At 43.8% G+C, this 25,601-nt stretch overlaps 1 pseudogene across 1 annotated transcript; it reads left to right on the top strand.

Annotated features, from left to right (window-relative positions):
- The first annotated feature begins 7,332 nt into the window (after positions 1-7,332).
- LOC308516368 (ferritin light chain-like) lies at positions 7,333-8,161 on the top strand (annotated as a pseudogene). The gene is made up of 2 exons: positions 7,333-7,773; positions 8,013-8,161. The product of its transcript is annotated as a ferritin light chain-like (transcript).
- Positions 8,162-25,601: the final 17,440 nt, after the last annotated feature.

Here is a 25,601-nt window from a genome sequence, read left to right as displayed (position 1 = left end):
TGTGTTTAGCATCTTCTTACCCCCTTGCGCTGAGCCAGGTTTCTTTGGGGAGGGAGAGCCCCACAACTGGAGGCCTTCAAGTGACCAAATCAGAAGTTGTCAGAGATGCCGGAAGTGGGACTCAGGCGTCAGACGAGAGGTTGGACTAGAGCAGGGGTCCTCAAACTACGGCCCGCGGGCCACATGCAAATACAAATATTGTATTTGTTCCCGTTTTTTTTTTTTACTTCAAAATAAGATATGGGCAGTGTGCATAGGAATTTGTTCATAGTTTGTTTGTTTTTTAAACTATAGTCCGGCCCTCCAACGGTCTGAGGGACAGTGAACTGGCCCCCTGTTTAAAAAGTTTGAGGACCCCTGGACTAGAGGAACACTAACATTCTTCCTAGTGTGAAGTTCTGTGTGGAAGGCTCCCTGCCCTCGAGAAGTGTACCATCTAGTTAGGAAGATAAGACGTGAACAACAGGAACCTGTGGAGAAAAAAAGGCCAAGATGAGTGACATCGAGAAAATGCTATAGGACCTCAGAGGCCAGTGGGGGCTGGAGAGGGGTGCTTTCTTGGAGGTGGAGCTGGCCGGGTGAGCAGGACTGGAAGGGGGAAAGGGAAGAGAAAATACATTGTGGGAAGTGGCAACAGACATCAGCAGACACTAGGAATTCAATGCAACAGCCATTTCCTGAGTGCATCTCTGGGGGCGGATTTCTTCTTTTCCTGAAGACATTCTGAAATACCATCTTGGTTAGAGTCCAGTGACTTCCTTCAAGACGCAACCGGCTGGTTGTAGGGGCAACGAAGTGGGCTGTTCTTTGTTTCAGGGCAGTGATCCCCTGAGGTTGGCAACCTGGCTCCCGGGTGGCCTGTCAGCATCGTGGCAAGAGTGGTCTTCCTTTTGTTCCTCGAGCCTTTTCCACCCTTTTGCAACCGATTGTCTACAGAACAGCCACTTCTACTTGAACTACTTAGATTATATTCTGGTTTTCCTAACGGTTCTGACTAATATAGCATCTAACAAACGGATCACCGAAAATGTATATTGCATGGTGATAGAAGTAGTGACTGGGCACGCTGAAGAGGCCCCGCCCTACCCCAGGCACCCCCATTGGGGTAGCACTGAGACTGGTCTGGCTCGGGGAGGGCGGTGGCGAAGCCGAGAGAATGAAGGCTGGGGAGACTCACTGAACTGGGTGCCTATTGCCAGACCTTCTAGGCCAGGGGTGGGCAAACTTTTGGACTCGAGGGCCACAATGGGTTCCTAAACTGGACCGGAGGGCCGGAACAAAAGCATGGATGGAGTGTTTGTGTGAACTAATATAAATTCAAAGTAAACATCATTACATAAAAGGGTACGGTCTTTTTTTTTTTTTAGTTTTATTCATTTCAAACGGGCCGGATCTGGCCCGCAGGCCGTAGTTTGCCCACGGCTGTTCTAGGCACTGGATGGAGCCTACGTTTCAGTTCGAGATATAGACAAAAACAAGGAGACAAGAGGTTGCTTGCGGGAAGCCCGTCCACCCTTGCTGCTTGACACAGTCGCTGCAGGGAAGAAACATCTGCACAGCATGTTTCAAGGGACCTGGCGTATATGGCATACTGTTCTTAATATGTTTGCTCACCTTCTTGGCGCTATGTGTTTTAACCAAGGTCACCTATCTGAGAGAGGTTGTTTCCCCAGGTAAGGATTTTCCCCTGAAGTTAGGGAGGGAATAAAACCCCTCAACTAAGTGCCAGGCGGGTAGTTAATCACTTTAACTACGAACAATCATGCTTAAGCTACATAATCTTTACTCCCTGGAATGGAGATAAGAAACGCCCTAACCTTTGGAATAGAAATTGATAGGATTAAAATAAACTGGTATGAATACAGATGTAATAAGACAATAAAAGACAGAACTTGGCTGGAGATCCTGGCTACAGAACCTGGCTAGGCTGCTGATCAACTGAATGCTGTCTCCGTGTCATTCCTTCTTCGCCGACTCCGTCCACACCTTTGGTAACCCCTGGACCTGCTGGGGTTGGACCCCAACAGTTGCAGGCAGAAATGAGTACAAGGGCAAAAATAAATAAATAAAGCAAGTGAAAGAAATAGGTACTGGGGGTGTTCTTTTTTTTTGGGGGGGGGGCTGTTCTTGATGGTCACAAAGAGCCTAAGGAAGTACTATTTGAGATTTGATCAATGTCAAGAAGACGTCCATGTGCAAATCCTTTGCTTGTTTAATTTTGTTGTTGTTGTTAATCCTCACCCTAGGCTAATTTTTCCTTGCCTTTGACTGAATGCAACCCTCAACTCTTCTGTGCGAGGGCCAACACTCTTACCAGCCAGGGTGATATGCAAATCTTGAGGCAAAGCATTCATTACAGGCAGAGGACACAGCAAAGACAAAGTCCTGTGGTGGGAATAAGCATTGCGTGCGTATTTGAATTACATTGCAAGGTATGGTGACTGGTATGAGGTATGTGGGTTTAACCCATTGAGGCACTCCCTTGGAGCTGACTATCAGATGTGCTGTTCCACTTATTTATGCATTCACTGGTTGATTCTTGTATGTGCCCTGACTGGGGATCGAACCTGCAACCTCGCATTTGGGACAATGCTCTAACTACCTGGCCAAAGTGGGGCAAGGTATCTTCTAGTGTCCCTCATATCACACTAGATAAGCTTGGACTGGGTCGTTTGCCAAGGAAAGTTAATGAAAAGGACCTACAGTTAAATCAACTTATAAAATTGTAGAGGGTTACATTGGAAGGGTTCTCTTGAAATTACCTAGCCTAGAAGTTCGCCAACTTCAGCCCTAGGCCATATCTGGCTCACTGCCTGTTTTTTTTTTTTCTATAGTGTGAGAGCTAAAAATGCTTTTTACATTTTTTAATGGTTTTAAAAATCTGATAGGAGAATAATGCTTCATGACATATGACTACTATATGAAATTCAAAATTCAGTGTCTGTAATAAAATTTTATTGGAACGCCTCCACAGTCTCTTATTACATTTTGTCTGTGGCTGCGTTTGAGTTACAGCGGCAGAGTAGAGTGGTTGCCATAGAGACGATACGGCCCACAAGGCCAAAAGAGTATTATCTGGCCTCTTAAAGAAAAAGTTGGCTGAAGCCTGGACTAGCTCCTATTCAGTTGGGGAATTGAAGCACAAAGGGAAAATGTCCTGAGATCACAGTCAGCCAGCGGCTGAAATGAGAAGTGAGTGCTCTTTTCACTACACTGCTGCACAGAAGCAGATAAACAAGTTTCTCAGTGTGTCGTGACAATGACCACTGGGTCCTTGAATATGCTTTATCTCTGCTCATTCTCACACACAGGCCTGCTCTAGGTTTCAGAATGGGCGGCTGCATCTGTCACCTGCAGAGGGCAGCACGGACTAGGGTGACTCCAGAGTGCAACCTCTTATCCGAGGGACAACCAAAATAGAATCAATAGACATATTGTCCTGGCCTAAAAAAAGAAAAAGAAATAAAGGGCCTGAATTGCTTTTTTTTTTTTTTTTTTAATAAGAGAAAGTTTATTTAGAAAGTCACTGAGCTAGAAGTAGTGAGTCATATTAGAAATGGGCTCAAGAAACAAATTACAGCCCTAACAGATTTGGCTCAGTGGAGAGAGCAGCAGCCTATGGACTGAGGGGTCCCAGGTTCGATTCCAGTCAAGGGCATGTACCTTGGTTGCAGGCACATCCCCAATGGGGGGTGTGCAGGAGTCAGCTGATCAATGTTTCTCTCTCATGATGTTTCTAACTCTCTATCCCTCTCCCTTCCTCTCGGTAAAAAAATCAATAAAATATATTAAAAAAAAAAAAAAGAAACAAATTACAGAGGCAAAAGAAGGGTCATGGGAACTTAAGGTAAGGTAAAGGGAAGGCACTTGGTGGGAAGAGAATGGGGACGGGTATGCCCCGGAGAGAGACAGCGCTGGGCCTGAATTGCTCTTGATGTTTTGATGATCTGTATAAACACTAGTGTAGATGTAAGATACTTTCCATTTTTTTGTTTTGTTTGGATGCCAAAGGTGAATTCAAGCCCAAACATCCCATCTAGCTAGAATGGGAGGTACAGAAGCCAAATCAGCAACAAAAGAAAGCTGGGCATTTAAGACAAAAGCACCCACATCTTTAAAAAAACACACCTCTTCTCTGAGTGTTGGGAGAACACGGAGAGGAAATTAGTTCTTGCTAGGGACCTTCTTAAGTAGGTGAACTGGAGCTGTGCTCATGACCCAGATTTGTTCCTGTTCTGTGTGGGCTGGAGAAGGGGGTTTGGTCTCTTCAATTTGGGGTGCCTAATAATAAAATGGGGCTAGTGAAGCTTGCAGCCTCGTATCAATGAGGTGATTTATGAAGTATAATTAATGTTTGCAATGGGCTTTTGAGATCCTTCAGATTAAAAGGTGCTCTGTGCAAGATGCAAGGTGGACTGGTGTTACTGCGAGGGCAGATATATTTTGTGGGTGTCACCACTGTTGTTGTTTACTGAGTCAGTGGGGGGCGAGGAGGAGTAAGTAGGTTAAGACCGGCTGGCACAGCCCTTCGACATGACCTAGAACTGGGCCCCAGGAAACCTGTATAAGGCAGACTATCACATCAGCCGATGTAGAGCAATTTCTCTGAGAATGCATACATCCCCCCAGGCACAATAGTTATGTGGATGAAAGGGACCACATGCTGACCCGACCAGCTCAGGGGAGGCCTGCATGGCGGTCTTACAAACTCAGAGACCTAAAGTCATCACAAAGGATGGTCTGAAATTAAACTTTAACTAAAAGCAGTGATGGTGGGCAGCTACATCCTAGGCCGGTATCTTCACTGACAAGGTCACCCTTTACCTTAACTGAGCCTCTCTGTCTTTTTGCATCTGTGATACCATACCCTTGAAATGTCTGGGTAACTTGTAACTTCCCTTTTTCTGGACCCCTTGGGGCACAATCTAATGTGCCTGGGCTCCAGGACAGATACCACAAATTCCTTCATTGTTATGTTAAGTGTTCCTGCACCCACCTAAGTATGTGTCTATCATTTTACTTTTTATCCAATCCCAGGGGTTTCCCTGCTTTGCTTTCTCCCGCCTCTCTAGTCTATCACCAATGGATTTCATGTAACCAACCTACTTCCCTTTCCTTTGATTGCAATGTATAAATATAGATGTAACCCTCCATTCTCCAGAGCATTATCTCAATTCATTGAGGTTCTGCTTCCCGGCATATGTCGACAGTTTGGTTCAAATAAACTCACAAAAATTCTTTACAGGTTTCATTGTTTTTTTACGTTAACAGTTTTATGACACGTAATCACACCTAGAAGAAGTCTTGTGGGCCTAATTAGAAAAACACATATGGCACTTCCGGCCTTACCAGGAAGGGGGCTGGGTTGCATGACTCAGCAAATTTCTTTCCTCAGCTTGAGCTTGACTTCTGGGGTTTTCCGAGATCTGAGTATTTTTCCTAAGTAATCCTCAAAGACCCGGTGCTGGGTAGCAGCAGGAACTAGGCTGGTTGCCTAATTAAGCGTCCCCATACTGCAACACTTAAAAACACTTATGGGAGTCCCAATGAGCTCCTAATGTATAATTCCTAAATTTAATCCTAAATTGCTCCACCGAATCCTCTTATATGACCTCGGTTAATTATGTACTAACTGCCAGTGATAATGATGAAAACTTGAAAATGATGGCCTGAGTGAGTGGATTCACTTCCTGTAGGTATTCCACCAGGTCCAAAGATAAAGGTTTCTCCTAGGAATAAAACCTCCGCTTATTGGAAATTGCTTTCAAACTCCAGCAATTAACTACATTACTTACTTTAGTCCCTGGAATGCTAAGAAAATGGAAATGCACTGAATGGGGTATTGTTTTTCTTATTTTTTTCAGCCAGAACTTTGGTCCAGATCAGTCCTATAATATGTGGGAACACCATGTAGATTTACCATGAATATAATCCAGTATATTTGGGGACATTAAGAACTCCTCAGCAGCCCAGTCGGTGTTGCTCAGTGGTCGAGCATCAACCTATGAACCAGGAAATCAGTTCGATTCCCAGTCAGGGCACATGCCGGGGTTGCGGGCTTGATCCTCAGTAGGGAGCGTGCAAGAGACAGTCAGTCAATCAGTGATTCGCTCTCATCATTGCTGTTTCTTCTCTCTCTCTCCCTCTCCCTTCCTCTCTCAAATCAATAAAAATACTTTTTAAAAATTAAGTTAAATTAAATATTGAACAAATGCTTAATAAAACGAACCAGGGATGTTTCACATAAAGATAAGTAAGTTCAAATATTTAGAGGACTTATATTCAAAAACAGACAAATAAACAAAACTGGTTCTATATTTCTTCAAAAGGCAGAACTATAACCAATGGTTATAAACATTCAGCATATTTGTATAAATAATTTCAATTTGTCCAAATCCAATATAATGGATGCTACATTTTTTCAAATAATAGAGAAGATATTTTCTTTCAAAATGTAGCATTCTTGGACCTCTCAAGGAAGTTGACTTTTCATCACACTGGTAATTGATACATTCATACCATCAGAAATACATCTCAAGTCAGCTAACTGGCTTATTAAGGAAAAGGTCTTTTGTTCCTCAGATATATATATATTATTTTTACTGATTTCAGGGAGGAAGGGAGAGGGAGAAAGAGATAGAAACATCAATGATGAAAGAGAATCATTGATTGGATGCCTCCTGCACACCCCCTACTGGGGATCAAACCTGGAATCCAGGTACGTGACCTTGACCAGGAATCAAACCCCCGACCCTCTTGTGTGCAGGCCGGGGACTAACCCATGAGAACACCTGCCAGGGCTCTCCTGGATATCTGATATTCCATTCCAGGGAGACAGTCTTCTTCAATCCCCAAAGGAATCACTACCAGTATGAGAGTTACTGATTGAAGTATAGTGAGTATTGAGTCAAGGGAAAAAGTTAAAGATGAGTCTAAAATTAGCTGGAGAGAGCAATATTTCAGGAGTAATTAAAATATATAAACTTTACATAATATGAAAGGCTTCATCCAAATTGGTATTCAAAATAAAGATTGTTTCAATGTTTCAAGATAAAATACATGAGATACTCTAACTGTATTTTATCACTTGCTCCATAAAGAATAAAGTAATACAATTGAAGATAAAAAACTTTAACTTCTGGCAGTGCCCTCGCGGTCCTGGATCTGCCTCTTGCTTCAACAGTGTTTGGATGGAACAGACCCAGGGACACCCCTTCTTCCAGCCTCCATCCACTCTCCTGCGTCTCAGCCAGTCACTACCTTCAGAACCACCTCCAGGACCAGCCAACACAATGGATTTTTTGTATTTTAACTCCTTATTGCAGAACAACCATGAGCTCCCAAATTCGTCAGAATTATTCCACCGAGGTGGAGGCTGCGGTCAATCGCCTGGCCAACCTGCATCTGCGGGCTTCCTACACCCACCTCTGGGCTACTATTTCGACTTTGACGATGTGGCTCTGGAGGGTGTGGGCCACTTTTTCTGCGAGTTGGCGGAGAACAAGCGTGAGGGCGCTGAGCATCTCTTAACGTTGTAACGGCCACATTCTCTTCCAGGACGTACTGAAGCCTCCCAAGGTGAGTGGGCAAAACTCAGGACGCCATGGAAGCCGCCCTGGCCTTGGAGAAGAACCTGAACCAGGCCCTTGTGGAGCTGCAGGCCCTGGGTTCTACCCACCGACCCTCACCTCTGCGACTTCCTGGAGAACCGCTTCCTGGATGAGGAGGTGAAACTCATCAAGAAGATGGGCGAGCCCTAACTGATTTGGCTCAGTGGATAGAGCGTTGACCTGTGGACTGAAGGGTCCCAGGTTCGATTCTGGTCCAGGGCATGTACCTGGATTGCGAGCACATCCCCAGGAGGGAGTGTGCAGGAGGCAGCTGAATCGATGTTACTCTCTCATCGATGTTTCTAACTCTCTATTCCTCTTCCTTCCTCTCTGTAGAAAAATCAATAAAATATTTATTTAAAAAAAAAAAAAAGATGGGCAACACCTGACTCACGTCCGCAGGCTGGCCACCCCCCAGGCCGGACTAGGCGAGTGTCTCTTTGAAAGGCTCACCCTCAAGCACGACTAGGAGCTTTTGGAGCCCAGAGGCCTTTCAGAGGCCCCTCTGCATCCCCCTGGTGTCTCTGGCTTTTACCTGAGCCTCTCCCCGAAACTACTAGTCATTCTTTTGACCACCCTGGAGCCCTCTCCCATACATTGGACCAAATGAGACAATAAAGCTTTTTGCAGGAGAAAATCAAAACAAAAACACTTTAACTTCTATATCAGTACACGGGATTCAGAGGCGGAGCTTGACCCCAGGGCGATAAGTACACTTTCAAATGAAGTACACTGTGTAGGCAAACTAGTTACCTGATGTTCACTGGGGATTGGTAGCACTACACCAGGCTGCTAGTGACAAGTGATAAAAACGTGTCAAAAGGAAACATCTGGGATCTTCCCTCTCAGGGCATTACCTTTCTTGTGAGGCAGTCAGTTTGCCATTATTGTTCTAATATAGATACACGAGAGGCCCGCTGCATGAAGAGGTCCGTGCAATAGGCCTTCCTTCCCCTGGCTGCCGGCACCCGTTTTCCTCCGACACCCGGGACGCAGGCCTTCGCTCCAGCCGCAGCAGAGAAGACAAGCCTCTTCAGTCTTCAGGCGTCTTCAGTCTTCAGTCTTCGCTTGGGCCAGAGCCTGCAGTCTTCGCTCCGCGCCTGCATATGCAAATTAACCGCCATCTTTGTTGGGTTGATTTGCAAACTCATCCTGATTGGCTGGTGGGCCTAGCGGAGTGACACCAATTTGCATGTTTCTCTTTTATTAGTGTAGATAGATATATGTGTGTGTGTGTGTATATATATGTATATGTATATATTTGAGGGGGAATAATACATACTTTTAATTTTTATTTGTGTGTGAGAGATATTTATTGTGCCATTTATTTATACATTCATTGGTTTCTTGTATGTGCCCTGACTGGAGATCGAACCTGCAACCTTGGTGTATCAGGACAATGCTCTCACCAACTGCACTACCCAGCCAGGCCCATGGTTCTAATATTTTTATAGGAAGTCCAACAAAAGCTGCCAAGTCCTCAGTGATTACCGAGGTATATATACATCTGAGAAACCAGGACAAAGTCTGCTTTGCTGCCTCTCTACACACGGCAGGCCTGGCTGAATCACCTCAGACCACTGGTGAGCATTGAGGGTTATTTCAATTCCAGGAGAATCTCTGTACTAGATTCTTTGTCCTACTGACCAAATTCTTCCAAGTACTGACCAAATTCCATGTTCAGAATTTTCAGGTTTTATAGGAAGTAGTGTTCTTTTCCAAAGAAATTGTCTATTATCCATGTCATGATGGAACAGATACAAGGCTGAAACAGACCATATCCTGAGGGTGTAACAGTTCTTCCAGAAGCCTAAAGGTTTCAAGTTTCTGATTCTTGCACTGATCTAGGAACTTAAAAAAAAATTTTTTTAAATTATTTATTTACTTATTTTAGAGAGGAAGGGGGAGAGAGAAAGAAAAACATTGATTTGTTGTTCCACCCACTCAAGCATTCATTGGTTGATTCCTGTATGTGCCTTGAACAAATATCAAATGCGCAACACTGGCAAATCCAGATCATGATCTCACCAACTGAGCTACCGGTAAGGGCTGATCCAGGAACTTTCTCTTTATTTTTTTAAAGTTTTTATTTATTATTTTTGTTGTTGTTGTTAATCCTCTTGTGAGGATATTTTTTCCATTGCTTTTCAGAAAGACAGTGGAAAGGAGAGAGGGAAGGGGAGAGAGAAACATCGATGTGAGAAAGACACATCAACTGGTTGCCTTCCATACAGGCCCTGACCAGGAGTGGGGAGCAAACCTGCAACCCAGGTACATGCCCTTGACTGGGAATCAAGCCCGGGACCCTTTGGGGCTTGGGCTGATGCTCTAACCACTGAGCACACCAGTCAGGGCTTTTTTGTTTGTTTTTAATCCTCACCCCCAAGGAGAAGTGAGGATATTTTTCCCATTGGTTTTTAGGGAGAATGGGAGGGAAGGGAAAGGGAGGGAAAAGAGAGAAACATCGATGTGAGAGAGTTGTGTCTCTCTCACATCGATTGGTTGCCTCACACACGTTCCCTGACCACAGGGCAGGGATCAAACCTGCAACCCGGTATGTGCCCTTAACCTGGAATGGAACCTGAGACCCTCTGGTGTGCAGGCCGGCACTCTAACCACTGAGCCATGCTAGCCAGTGGGGCTGATCCAGGAACTTTTTAAAAAATACTTTTTATTTATTTTTATTGATTTCAGAGCGGAAGGGAGAGGGAGAGATAGAAACATTAATGATGAGAGAGAATCATTGATTGGCTGCCTCCTGCACACTCCCTATTGGAGATTGAGCCCTCAACCTGGGCATGTGCCCTTGACTAGAATCAAACCCAGGACCCTTCAGTCCGCAGGCCAACACTCTATCCACTGAGCAAACCAGCTAGGGCTGATCCAGGAACTTTTTTAAACTGAAGGTTATTTTCTACCATTCCAGTTCCTGGCATCTTCCTCAACTCCACCTTTTTTATTTTTTATTTTTTTTAATATATTTTTATTGATTTTTTACAGAGAGGAAGGTAGAGGGATAGAGAGTTAGAAACATCGATGAGAGAGAAACATCGATCAGCTGCCTCCTGCACACCCCCTACTGGGGATGTGCCCGCAACTCAGGTACATGCCCTTGACCGGAATCGAACCTGGGACCCTTCAGTCCGCAGGCCGACGCTCTATCCACTGAGCCAAACCGGTTTCGGCTCAACTCCACTTTTCCAAAGAGTCACTAATTTTTTTCTTCAACCAAGTCCAATGAAGTTTTTGCCCCCATGCTCCACCAAACTGCTCTTGTCAAAGTCACCAATGACCTCCATGTTGCTCCCACAGTCAATTCTCAGGCCTCATCTTAACCTCTCAGCAGCATTCCACAGTTAGTCACTCCTCCTCCTTCAAACACTTTCTTCACTTGCCTTGAGACACTGCTTGGTTTTCCTCCCACCTAACTGGGTTGCTCTTTCTGTTGCTTTGCAAGTTCCTCACTTCTGAGATCTTATAAGTGTGAAGTGCCTCAGGGCTTTCCTGCTTCTTTCTTTCTGTATCTACACTTAACTCCCTAGGTGATTTCATTCAGTTTGGACTTTTATATGCTGACAACTCACACTCAACTGGGAGTTGTCCTCAGTTCGACCAGGGAACAGGGCGGGGGGGGGGGGGCGGGGGAGGAGGGGGGTAAGGGGGGGGAGTACCGGCCACTAGGGACCCCGAATTTCATGTAAAAATATGTATCTAGCCCTAGCCAGTTTGGCTCAGTGGCTGAGGACTGAAAGGTTGCAGGTTTGATTCTGGTCAAGGGCACATGCCTGGGTTGTGGCTTGATCCCCGGTAGGGGGTGTGCAGGAGGCAGCCAATCAATGATTCTCATCACTGATGTTTCTCTCTCTCTCTCCCTCCTTCTTCCTCTCTGAAATTCAATAAAAATATCTGAAGAAAAAAAATATGTATCTTCAGTACTTCCTCCTGAACTCGACTCAAATCCAACAGCTTACCTAGTGAATATCTAATAAATATCTCCATTTGAATATTTAATAACTATCTCAAACTGAACTTCTGATATCACCCTGGAAAACTGTTCTATCCAATGTTCCCTACTTGTTGATTAAAAATCGATCTTCTAGTTGCCCACGTCAAAAACCTTGGGCTCATCCTTGGCTCTTTTTATCAACTCTACACTCAATCCATCCGAAAGTCCTCTTGGATTTACCTTCAAAATAAATGTCCAGGATCCCTTAGTCATGGAAGCCATCTTATTTTCCGTCTGGATTACTGAAATAGTCTCCCTCCCTGAGCTCCTGCTTCTATTCTTGGCCTCTTACTCTCAATACCTCTCAAAACCAAAGTAATTTCACATCAATGCCTCCGTGCCAATGAAAAGTCAAAGTCCTCCAGTTTCTGTAGATCTGACTCCCCCTCCCTTACCCGACATCCATTGTCTTCTGTATTTTCCCCCTTGCTCTGGTTCAGCCGCACTGGTTTCCTTACTGGTTTTCATGTGCCAGTCATGCTCCTATCTGAGGACCTTTGCACTTGCTGTTCCTTCTCCCTGGAACCTCTTCCCTAGATACGCAGTTTGTGCCCTTAGCTCCTTCAAGTCTTCAAATATCTTCTTTATTTTTTTTTAATATATTTTATTGATTTTTTTCAGAGAGGAAGGGAGAGGGATAGAGAGTTAGACACATCGATGAGAGAGAAACATCGATCAGCTGCCTCCTGCGCATCTCCTACTGGGGATGTGCACGCAACCCAGGTACATGCCCTTGACTGGAATCGAACCTGGGACCTTTCAGTCCGTAGGCCGATGCTCTATCCACTGAGCCAAACCGGTTACGGCTCAAATATCTTCTTAATGAAGCTTACCCTGACCACATTGCAACATGTTTCATCTCTCTTCTCTGTATTTTCACCATAGCACTTACTCCTCCTAATAATTTACTTTTTATTATATTTATTGTCTCTTCTCTCTCTCCCATCACAAACCCTGGCCCCCACCTCCCACTAGATAAGCTCCATGAGAACAGGGATCTGTTTTATTCAGCGGTGTATCCCAAGTGCTTGGAATATGATCTGGCACAAGCTGTACACCTGAAAATAATACTGAATGTAAACAGTAATTGAAAAATAAAATTTAAAGTTCTTTTTAAATTCTTTTTTTTTCCTAGAAAAAAATAAAGATCTGGCACAAGGTTCATGCTCAAAAATTATTTGTTAAACATGTAAAGATCTTGACTTTAATAAGTCTTTTTAATGTATTGTCTACCTAGGCCATTTAAACCATGATGCCAAAATTATAAACGTACAGGTTTCACATCATCTGCACAATTGTCAGGATTAAATTTTGTTTTAGGGTAGACCATTTGTACTCTGGTAGGACAAACAAATGTTGGGTTGTTCCAGGACTGTTTTTTTTATTTTTATAGGTGTTTCTATTTTTTCCAAGGAACGCCATTGGCTGAAAGGATTTGTTCTTTGAACTGCAATACTTCTGAAGTGCTGAACTTCTGAGTTTGGCTCAAAGGGGAAAAGACTATTACAGCATGTGGGAGTGCTTAGCTGCTGCCAAAAACGTTTTGAAGGACTTCCCATATTGCTAAAGTCTCTAAGGGAGCTCATTTATCTTTACCAGGAAAAGGTGACTGTTATCATTAAATTCCCTCCTATTATAGGGTTTGGCGTGAAAAGCTGTCCTTTCCTGGAACAATGGAAAGAGATATTTATGATTTCTATATATTGTTAGGAAAAGGTACATATAGGCTTCACCAAACACTAAAAAACTAAACAAAATCAAAGGCAATAAAGAAAAAAAATAATGAAATCAAAGGCATGAGCCAAAGGGGCCTAGCACATACCACTTCTATTTTACACTGGCTGCCTTAAGAATCTGGTGATTATTAAAGGGTTTGGTTAATACCTAATCTTTTTCAAGGAACACAAACTGGTACAAATTAATTCAGAACCTCAGTTTTAGAATAAGAAAAACTACTGCTAATCTTGGAATTCACTAGTCCTGCCTGGCTTGACAAACTGGACTGCATACACAAAAGCATTTTCACTTCTGGGACAAATCTGAGATTGTGGTTGTTTCAAAATCTGTTTATTTGAACGTGGCTCTCTGCACATCTAAAGTCCACCTGTTTAAGTGTTTGGGCTTTTGGCCTAGAAGTTGGAAAATGTTTTGTGGCCAACATTAGGCTGGGGGAGGTGGGTTATTTACAAATTTCTGTTCAGCTAGTTTGCAAATGTATGACACTAGTCATAAGGGAGAGGTGAATTATGCAAAATACCACCTACACTTAAGAAAATACATATTGCAGACATTTCTTGTGCAAAAAAATGATGTGCTTTTTGTGTTAAATGTAATAATGGTGTGAATTAAGTATACATTTTATAAATAAAAACAAATGCTAGTAATTAGAATTGTTTAAACAGATCCTTCTCTATCTGTACAAAGTAAAAGATGGATTGTGCAATCCTCTGAATTTCAAGTGCCTGGCTCATTAGGGGCAAAATATTTTGTCTGCATTAGAATAACATCTCATTTCCCAATAAAACTAATAGTTTCATATTATTTAATTTTGGTTGTGCAGGCAGAAAAGCACATTTCACAAACTTTCACCAGTAAAAGAATGCACAGTATTGTGCTTTACAGAATCTTGGGAGAGTAAAAATATTAAAACTATGCAATGCTTTTAGTCTAACTGAACAAACACAAAATTTGGACTCTAACACTCCTGAGATGTTTTATCTAGAAGTCATTAAATCCCGATCTGTGTCCTCAACAACAAATATTTTTACATTTTCATCCCATCATTATGAGTGTAATCCCCCCCATTACTGACACAGACAACCAACCCCCAATAATTACACGTAGTAAAAACACCCCCCCAAAACACACACACACACACAAGGCTGGCTCAATTATGAACATATGCTGCTGGGAGGGAAAAAATTAAAACAAAATAGCTTGCACAAGCAGCAAGGCTGGAAGACAAATTTAGCGGCATTACTCTTGAATTTCCTGGCTTTGTGGCGTCCAGCCGCAAAGTTAACATCAAAATGCCAAGATTCCTATTTAAATATTTCCCCTGAAGTCAGGAAAACAATAGCTCTTTCACGATTTGAAATGACACTGGAAGGCACATAATAGAGATTTTATTGAGTCAACTTGCTATTTACATGCTCATAAGGGAATTAAAAAAGGGAATTTAAACCGAAGTCCTCAACGGACAGAAATACGATACTCTCAACTATTGTCCCAGTTTATGGCTCAGATATAAATAATGGACTATAAAACCGTATCTCAAAACAGTGGCGCAGTGCGAGCTTCGCGGCCAGCCAATGAGAAGCCGCCGCCCCACTCTCCTAGGCTGACAGCACTTCAAAGGCACCACTTTTTTTTTTTTTAAAGGGACCGACCTCTTGGTCACGCCAGTGTTTAGCTTTAGCACCTTTGTTGGTCTCCCGCGGGCGAAGCTGCTTAGTAACTTCGGTGCGGAGCGCCATCATGGCTCAAGGAAGAGGACACAAAGGGCGGTGCGACTTCCACCAGCGCAGCGCTGCAGAGCGCGCCTTCCTTCTCAGGGTGACATTCCAGCTTCCCACGGTGGCGTTCCGAGCCCTCCCCCACAAAATGTGTTCCTTTCACACAGCCAGGGTGGGGCGGGCAGATCCCACTTTGGGGAGGGCGTGGAGGACAGAGATCGGGGCTATGTGCGCGCCTCTCCGCGGCTTTTCCGGGGTTCCACCAGCGTACCTCCGGGGCGGGCCGCGGTCCAGCCCAAAGGCCAAGAACAAAGGGGACGCGCTCGCCGGTGCGCGCGGGGCGGGGAGCCCGGGCGCGGCCGCCGCCCCGCCCCCACACCTCCGCGGGCAGCGGCCGCCCCTCCCCCGTCGTCCTGCCCCCCTCGGCGGCGCGAAATGGCGGCCACGCCACAAAATGGCAGCCGGGCACGGTCACGAGCGGGCGCTCGCCGAGACAAAACAGGCGCCACGGTCTCCTTCCCTCGGCGCGGCCATGCCAGCCCGAGCTGCGCCCTGGTGGTGGCCCCCTCCAGCTCTGCGCACCGTGCCAGCGGCCCGGCCATCCTCGGCCTTCCCACACCAGCCCCTTCAGTTCGCAGGCCAGCGGGCGCTGCCTTTCCTCTTCCAAGTACCCCCATGTCCAGGAGGCGCTTGCGAACAGGATAAAACTGTAAGGAACTGAGCCCAGAACCTCACGGCCAGGCGGAAAAAGCGTGCCTCCTTAGGATCCCCACAGTCGCAGCTCCAGGTCACCAAAGAAGACAGGCAAGGGGGGGGGGGCATCAAACGATCTACCCAAGTTAAAGGAAAGAAAACGGGGTCCAAGAGCCCAAAGGCCAGTCCTTCGGCCGCCGCGTGCAATCCCAACGCCCTGAGCCCACACGCTGAGCGCAGCCGAAGCGTTCGGTGGCCTAAGAGCGCGCGGGCATCCACTCCACCACGCGAACATCCAGTGGTCGTCTCAGGCCTTCCATCGCCACCCTCCCATGACCAACGCCCTCTCCCTGTGCCGAGGGGCCTGGGGCTGGGCACAGACAAAAGGAGGAGCGGCTGCCGAGGTCCCCAAGCTTTTCCCTTCGGCGTGAGGCTCTTGATGGCCTTGGACTTTGCTGGGACCCTGGCTTGATGGCCGGAGGCAGGGCGGTGGCGGGTGTACTTGGATTTTTCGCTTTCTTTCGCTCATATGCCGCTTCCCTGCGCCGCCCATCCCCCAGCTTCCCCAGGGTTCCGTCTTTCTAGAAACTTGTCAGGGAAACTCAGCAAAAAGCCTCAAGCTCCGCCACCGCCTTCCTCCCAGAGCATGCGCGAGAGACTGGGCGGCAAGCTCGGCGCGCGCGTGTGAGAGTGGGACGTGCGCGCGCGTGCGCGCTCGCCGGGATGGGCGGGAGGTGTGGTCACAATGAAGGGAACAGGTTTTTCTCCCCTCCCCCCACTGTCCGTCGTTGCGCAAGCGCACTGGGGCGACTCCCCTGGCCTTTGAGAGAAGCGGGGCGGGGCGGGCCCCCAGCGCCCGTCGTTTCTCCGCGCACCTGCGCACTGGGTCGCCTTCGCCCGGCGGCCTTTTCCACGGTGTGTGCGGTAGCGTCTTTGATGTGCGGTGCGCCTGGCCGTCGCCGTGGTGCCCTAGTTACTGTGTCCTCGCCTCCCGCTCGCGGAGTCCGCCGCTGCTCGAGGGGTGGTTCCTTCTCCCGCGGGCTTCCTGGAGCTGAGCCTGCCCTTTGTGCCTCCGGGCCGAGGCTGGGCCGTGTCTGGCTGGCGCCCTTCCCCGCGTCATATTTGGAAGCTCCTGCCGGGGTTCGGTGTCTGGAGTGTGGAGACGCTTTCTCCAATGGCCGAGGGACTGCGTGGTGCTGGCCAGGCTGGCTTCCATGAGGCGTTGCCTGCAGTTCTCGCTAAGCCAAAATAAAGGTGTCCTTTTTTTAATTTTTTTTTATTTTTGGAAAGCTGCCCCTGGTCCTCTGCTCGGGTTGGCGGGGCTGGCCGCTAGGTTTGTCCTCAGTGTGTGGATGCGGACAAAGAAAGGGCCTTGGCGACAGTTCTGTCTCCCTTAGCAGAATTGAGCTTGAAGAGTGGTAACCATAGTAACCGTGTTTCCTCTTTTTTATTCCCCCTTCCTCAGGTGCCTTTTCCCTCCGTCCTTTAGGGACTGCGGTGGCCATTATTGGCAGGGTTGTGGGTTCTTTTACCCCCCCGCCCCCCCCCCCGCCCGCTTTCCCAAAGCTTTACCTCGCCAAGTAATTCACTGCTCTCCTACCCTGCTTCTGAAACGCAGCAGGTTAAGGTTCCTTTGGCAGGGCACTGAAGCTGGCCTCTTCTCCAGTCTGAACTTTGTTTCCTTGCCACCCTTCCATATATATACATACTTTTATTGACTTCAGAGAGGAAGGGAGAGGGAGGGAGAGATAGAAACATCAATGATGAGAGAGAATCATTGATTAGCCGCCTCCTGCACGCCCCACACGGGATCCAGCACCAAACTCTGGCCTGTGCCTTGGCGGGGAAGGGAACCATGCCCTCCTGGTTCATAGGTCGATGCTCAACCACTGAGCCACGCCTGAGCCACCCTTCTTTGTTAAGTTCCTTCCTCGCTCCGGAGTGACTGCTTTCCTATGTTAGTTAGCCTGTATACAGGCGTACCTTCAGACCCTCATGGAAGTAGGGTTTAAAAGAGGGAGCCAGTTTGCAAAGAAAGCACCTTGGGGGCTCCTAAAGACTTACGTGGTGGCAGTTGCAATTTGATAATCGCGAGCCGAATTTTTGTCTCTGAGGTTGTTTGGTGGTGCTCACCTGTCCCTGGGTGCCAAAGCACCATCCCGGCTCCCCCAGGGGAATCTAGGTCAGCCCAGGTTATCACCCTGGGTGGAGCCACTCCCAAGGAAGGGAGATTTTTCTTCCTGGTGGGAATTTCGAGTTGGTGCTAGAGTCAACAGGAACCTCAGTACATAAAAGTTATCTGGAGGCCGTTGAAGTACAAGTAAGCAATTTCTCCCCCCTCCCCCGCAACAGGACTGTAATTTGAAGCTTGGAAATGACCATATCAACTGTCCCTGGAATTGACAGAATTTCTGTTAGAGATTGTCTTAAACAAATTATGGTGAATGAGAGTCTTTAAAGTCAAAGTTCCAACAGCAAGGATAACACTACTAGATAAGGGAAAGAAAATATAGAGTATGTACGTTTTATAATTTTGAATAGATATAAAATCGGAGTTCTTATGTGCTAATAGACTCTCTGGAAACTGATCTTGAGGGAAACAAAGTTGAAAATTATGAAGGACAGAAGTGTCCTGGCCTAAAGCCACTTTTTCAGGTGATTTTTTTTTAAAGTAAAAGGGTTGAGTGTGTTTATCTTGTGGGGGTGGGGAAAATAGAAATCCATCTCACCATGCCTCTCTCACCAGCTAACATTATACAGTGAATCTTTAGTTATCACTTTTGGTGTTTCTGTTTTCTTAGAAAAACCATTTTAAGTTAATCCAGCATCTTTATAGAGAGTTATCTTGTGACAGTCCATCTTTTCAGTGAAAATATTTTCCAAATAGTGTAAGGGATATCCCCAACCCTTTGTAATATATGACCTCAAAAAACTCTATCTCCTCTATCAAAATACTGATTTTAACTGTCTAAAGCCTTAAAAATAATTCCAGTATTTAATTCAGAAATCCATCATAGTCTTTAAATAGGATGTGACTTTATTTTAAGCCAAAGGGTTCAAGTGTCTAATTATGGAATATTACATAAAATTAGCAATCATGTCCTAATCAGTTTGGCTCAGTGGATGGAACGTCGGGCTGCGGACTCAAGGGTCCCGGGTTCGATTCCGGTCGGGGGGCATGTGCCTTGGTTGCGGGCACATCCCCAGTTGGGGGTGTCCAAGAGGCAGCTGATCGATGTTTCTCTCTAGTCGATGTTTCTAACTCTCTATCCCTCTCCCTTCCTCTCTGTAAAAATTCAATAAAATATATTTTAAAAAATTAGCAATCATTACTATCCTGAAGATTAATGTCAAATATTGAGGCAGTTATGTGATTTGAATAAGCATTACTGCCCGGGTCAGTGTTGCCCAGTGGTTTTCAGCGTTGACCCATAAACCTGGAGATCGCTCATCCAATTCCCACCAGGGCACATGCCTGGTTTCCGGCTCTGTCCCCAGTAGAGGCCATGCAGGAAGCAGCCAATTGATGATGTTTCTCATGGATGTTTCTATCTCTCTATCCATCTTCCTTCCTCTCTCTCTGAAAAGCAATAAAAACATTAAATAAATGAAGCATTACTATTAAATAGCAACAACTGACTTAAAATGGAGACAGTTTTAAAACATTTCGAATGAGTACATAAATAATTTTTTGTTTGCATTTTCTACTTCTAACTAGAGCCAGGCCTTTGAAAGCAATGGTAGGGGAACTTAAAACTCTAAATCTCATTACACCATAACTGGTAAGAATAAAAGCAAAGCAACATGAAAAAAGAAAAAAACTCTAAATCTGAAAATTTCAATGCATATGTAACAAGTTACCAAACAGATTCCATTGATAGTCTTAGAAGTAACCATTAGCTTGACTTATATTATTTATATTCTGCCTCCTGGTGTTTAAAAGTTACAATCTCCTAGACCTGGAATGTTTTGGCTAATGTATATAACTTAGAGTGAAGAAGTTTTTTTCACATGAGAATTAGCAATATAGTTTTAAAAGGTTCAATGAAACATCTGGCTCATTGAACCAGAATAATTCACTGGAATTGTTTTTAAGGCTTTAGACAGTTAAAATCAGTATTTTGATAGAGGATAATAACATAGACAATAATAACATTTTGTTCATGTGGGGTCAGTTAACATAAATGTATTGATTTAATGTAACCAAGTATCAACATTTCAAAGGAATCCTTAAATAAAGTAACCCAGATACTGACTTCCAAAAGTCACTTTATTATAACTTTTTCTAATTATAAAAGCAATACATGTTAAAGAAAAGCTTAGAAAATATTGATGAATGAAAACTTTTAGCCCAGTCAGCGTGGCTGTACTTCAGTTGGTTGAGCATGTACCTATGAACCAGGAGGTCACAGTTCAATTCCCAGTCAGGGCACATGCCTAGGTTGAGGGCTAGACGCCCAGTAGGGGGTGTGCAGGAGGCAGCCAATCAATGATTCTGTCTCATCATTGATGTTGCTATCTCTCCTTTTCCCTTCCTCTCTGAAATCAATAAAAAATATATATGTATTAAAAACTTAAAAAAAAAAATCTATGTCCTCCCTGGCTGGTGTGGCTCAGTTGGTTGACCGGCCAGGGAGAGGCTTTGATCATTTTAGAACTAGTTAATATGTTTTTACATAATGCCTTTAAGAGCAAGTGCCTATATTTTATTTTATTATTGTTTTTTTTTGTTTAGGTGCTTATATTTTTAAGTCTGTTTTCTCATGAAACAGTTTAATTTTAGTAGCATGGGACTTGATCTGTAACCAAATTCATGTTCAGAACTTGGTAATTATTCTGTTCTCCTCTTTGTTTTTTTTTTTTTAAATATATTTTATTGATGTTTTACAGAGAGGAAGGGAGAGGGATAGAGAGTTAGAAACATCCATGAGAGAAACACCGATCAGTTGCCTCCTGCACACCCTACTGGGGATGTGCCCGCAACCCAGGTACATGCCCTTGACCAGAATCGAACCTGGGGCCCTTGAGTCCGCAGGCCAATGCTCTATCCACTGAGCCAAACCGGTTAGGGCCTGTTCTCCTATTTAAAGGGTGATATTGATTTATTTGCTATATTGCAGCGGTTCTCAACCTGTGGGTCGCGACCCCTTGGGCGGTCGAACGACCCTTTCACAGGGGTTGCCTAAGACCATCCTGCATATCAGATATTTACATTACGATTCATAACAGTAGCAACATTACAGTTATGAAGTAGTAACGGAAATAATTTTATGGTTGGGTCACAACATGAGGAACTATATTAAAGGGCCAGAAGGCTGAGAACCACTGCTCTATTGGCTAGGTTAGCATTCAGAGCTCTAGTGCTTTCCCCAACTGGGCTTCCATTACCCATGACTGAACTCTAGCATACTAAATATGGACAGTCTGCGAATAAGACCTAATTAAAAACACATGTACTTTAATTCTCCTTTGCAAATAGCTTTGCTTTAATGTCACCTTTCTGAATTATCTTTAATACTCAAATGAGAAAATTCACGTCAACATCTATTTATAATAGATGGAAAAAAGAGGTCACACCTTACTTTTTAAAAATCTTTTTCAATTTATCTTTTACTTTCAAAAATTAATAATTTTTTAAAAATATATTTTATTGATATTTTTACAGAGAGGAAGGGAGAGGGATAGAGAGTTAGAAGGGAGAGGGATAGAGAGTTAGAAACATCGATGAGAGAGAAACATTGATCAGCTGCCTCTTGCACATCCCCCACTGGGGATGTGCCCGCAACCAAGGTACATGCCCTTGACCGGAATCGAACCTGGGACCCTTGAATCCGCAGGCCAACGCTCTATCCACTGAGCCAAACCGGTTAGGGCAAAAAATTAATAATTTTTGAAAATAAAATTAAAAATCAGAGAATAACAGAGTTGCCTTTCTATTGAAAACATACAAAGATAAATGCTTATGAAGAAATTCTGCCCTTGTAAATATTTTTGTAACAAGGTCAGAAATAGAAAAAGCTTCTCCAGTGTTTCCTCATACATTGCCAATAAAAATGAAAATCACTGAGGAAAATCAAACACTTGATTTGGGGCTGTGCAAAAGAGGAAGGGAAAGGGGAGAGAGAGATAGAAATATCAATGATGAGAGAGAGTCATTGATTGGCTGCCTCCTGAACGTCCCCTACTGGAAATCAAACCCACAACCTGGGCATGTGCCCTTGACTGGAATTGACCCTGGGACCCTTCAGTTTGCAGGTTGACGCTCTATCCACCAGAGCCAAACCAGCTAGGGCGATAATGGTATGTTTTTAATATCAATGGATACTTTTGATATTAATATGAAATTAATAGTCAATATTATTCATGATATTTTTATGGTGTTACTTCCAAATATTTTTACATATATTATCTTTTTTGACAAATATTTTTTTATTGATTTCAGAGAGAGAGAAAGGGAGAGGGCGAGAGAAATAAAAACATTCATGATAGGCATTGATCTGCTACCTCCTGAAAGCCCCCCTTGGGGGACCAAGCCTGCAACCCCAGCATGTGCCCTGACAAGGAATTGAACTGGTGACCTCTTGGTTTGTGGTTTGACCCTCAACCACTGAGCCATACCAGCTGGGCTACATATATTATCTTATTCAATACTTCTAGCAACCATACTAGGTAGAGAAAACAGATTTTTTTATCCTCATTTTGCAGATAAGGATATTAAGACTTTGGGGGATTTAATTGATTTGCCTGGCCATATAGCCAGTGACTAAAGTGGAACTGGAATTTTTGACTCTTAACCCAGGGTTACTTCCTTTATTAGTATACCTAATGTTCTTCATTCTCACAGTTAGTGTTTTTCAGTGTCCTCCAAAGTTCAAGGACAAATAGTGTTTATTATGCTGAAAGAATCATTAAGGAGCATGGACATTTTTTCAACCTGCAAATATCCTTTATAGAGATGGATAGAATTCCCACCTGAATTGCTCTTTTGAACCCAGCATTTGTATGTGAGCTATTTTCCAATGAATCTGCTATGAAGATATTAGAGTAATATTTTTTTGGCATTAAAGGAGCACATTAAGATTTGAACAGAAGTACATATTAGTTGGTTATTTTGTTCTAGTTTATCCTTTTGTTGTTCCGTGGGAGTCACAGATACCAAATACCATCTTTAACTATAACTAGTCTCTCCTAATAATTTTGCTTCTAAAAGGCTCCCCCCTTTTTTCCCAGCTCTTGAATTTTCTTCAGCATTATTTTAGCTGACAGCTGCATTCAAGGCGAGATTCACTCTGTGTTTCTCTAACTGCAAGGTGTGCTTTTTGAATCCTCTTTGTCAGTTGCCCCTTTTAATGCAATTGAGCCGAGCCTCTTCTGTTCTTCATGGTGACATTTTGGTCTTTCCCAAGTGGTTTCAGCTAATTGAGGTTTTAAATGAGTCATTTATATCACATTTTAAAATATGTTTCATATCGTGGTTGCTTATATTGAAATTCATGCTGCCCAGCCGGATAGCTCAGTTGGTTAGAGCATCCTGTGGATATGCCAAGGTTTCGGGTCCATCCCTAGTCAGGGCACATGCAAGAATCAACCAATGACTGCAGAAGTAAGTGGAACACAAATCATGTTTCTCTCTCTCTCTCTCAAATCAATAAAAATTCAAAAAAGGAAAAGAAATACATGTCTCCTGGGAAAATGCACTTCAGTTCAACTCTAATTGCAGGCACATATACAGAACTATACAGTTCATGAGTGTAGGTAATTGTGTGCTGGCCTGACATTCCTTATTATGGTCATTGTTGAAACAGAACAATGGCCAAATGTAAAAGTCCAAAAGATTGATTTGTTTTTACTTTGTTGTTGTTAATCCTCACCTGATGGTATTTTTTTTCATTGATTTTTAGAGAGTGAAAGGGAGGGGGTAGGGGGAGAGAGAGAGAGAGAGAGAGAGAGAGAGAGAAAGAGAGAGAGAGAAAGAGAAGACAAATATCCATGTCTCTCACATTGATTGGTTGCCTTCCAAATTCACCCCAATGTGACATCGAACCTGCACGACCCAGGTACAAGCCCTTGACTAGGAATCGAACCCAAGACCCTGCATTGCTTGGGCTGACGCTCTGACCACTGAACTACCTGCTAGGAATCAATTCCATAATATTTTCAAAACAAAATTTTCCATTTCATTTAATAACTGATTTGCATGAAGACAAGGTGAACCTCTGGGGTGGCGCTAAACACCTTAACTGACGGGGGTGGGGGGTGTCAGTTGGGGAAAAAGGAGACTTACATAAAACTTTAGACAATAAAAAAAAGTAGAAAAGAAAACTTCTCCAGCAGTAAGGATAATAATTCTACTTGCAAAAATTCTATCTGCTAATAATGTTTTCAAATAATTTTAAAAATCACAAAAATGTAAAGAATAGCTTTTTGCTGAGAGCCACTGTCTGAGATGAATTAAAATAATGTGACTAAAAAAAACCAAAAAAACCTTAACTAAATTATGAATGAGTGCTAGAATTGTGGTTGTGCTTTTTCTCTTTCTAAATTTTCTTGACCTCCTCTTTCTGTTTCTGCCTCTTAACATTAAAAAAAGAAATCCATTTTATTGGTTTTTAGAGAGAGAGGAAAGGAGAGTAATAGAGAGATAGAAACAACATCCGTTGGCTGCCTCCTGCACAGCTCCTACTAGGGATGGAGCCCTCAATCTGGGGATGTGCTGTGAGCAGGAATCAAACCAGTAATCTTCTGGTTCATGGGTGGACACTGAACCAACCACTAAGCCACACCAGCTGGGCTCTGTTTCTGCCTCTTACTAGAGTTCTCAAAAAAAATAAAAGGTGTGTTGAAATGGATAAGGTAAAGATAAACGAGGAATACAGCATAGAAAACAAATTACCTGGGTAAATTCAGAATCTATAATTTTTAGAAGTAACTTGTCAAAATCCCAAAAAGCATTTCAAAGGATGGTAAGATTACACATCTTGTACTGTCATTGTTACAACTGTGTAGGTTGGGGGCTTGCTTGGCTTTCTGAAAGTCCTGAGAGAGGAGGAAAGAGAGAGAATCTCAACTGATCAGACTTGCTGAGATCATTTATAAAGTACAGTGTAGAGACTATTCACCAAATACAAGAAAATCTGATGACTCTCAGACTCTGACACAATCATTAAGAAACTTAACACAGATTACAACAGAAAACAAACAACAAAAACTACTTAGAGCTTTACCACCTGGAGCAAAAGAAACAATTTAATTATGCAGAGGTGACCCCATGTATTAGTGCTATTGATTATGGGGATCGTAGTTTCCAATTCAAGTTTGGTAAGATGGTTTGTATTTAAGAGACAGTGGATGAGACCAAATGTTTAAAATTTGGAAGCACCTGCTATTTTATATATATAGATGAAAAATGGAAAAGAAAATTGAGTTGCTGTTTTAAACAATTCAACTTTTCTGAACTCAAATACAGTTGTCTTAATTCTGTGTGTTTTCCCCACGGTTCTGTAAACTAGCCTTTATCTAAAAGTTCAACTGTAGGCTTTAAAAGCCCTTAGGCCTGGAAGGACCAGAGGTCCAGTCCCTTACTCTGCTTAAATATTAAATTATAGTCAATCCTGAGGGGAACAATAGTAAACACGTGACCATCTATCTCATTTCACTTTTATTCCTCGTCTACCATCATGATCAGCAAGATCTTGCAAAAAGTTTCGCAAGATCCTATGTACAATGAAGTTGCTTAACATCACAAGCGAATGATTCTTGGGAGGGCTGGGTTTCTGGAGTCATTGTTTAACCGGCGGTGGGCAGGGCGGCCTTGCTCTGACGCTTTCCCGAGCAGGC

This window comes from Myotis nattereri, assembly GCF_964212035.1.
Source record: "Myotis nattereri genome assembly, chromosome: 3".
NCBI lineage: Eukaryota > Metazoa > Chordata > Mammalia > Chiroptera > Vespertilionidae > Myotis > Myotis nattereri.
The sequence above is the reverse complement of the archived record's forward strand: the minus strand, read 5'-3'. Positions and strand labels throughout refer to the sequence as shown.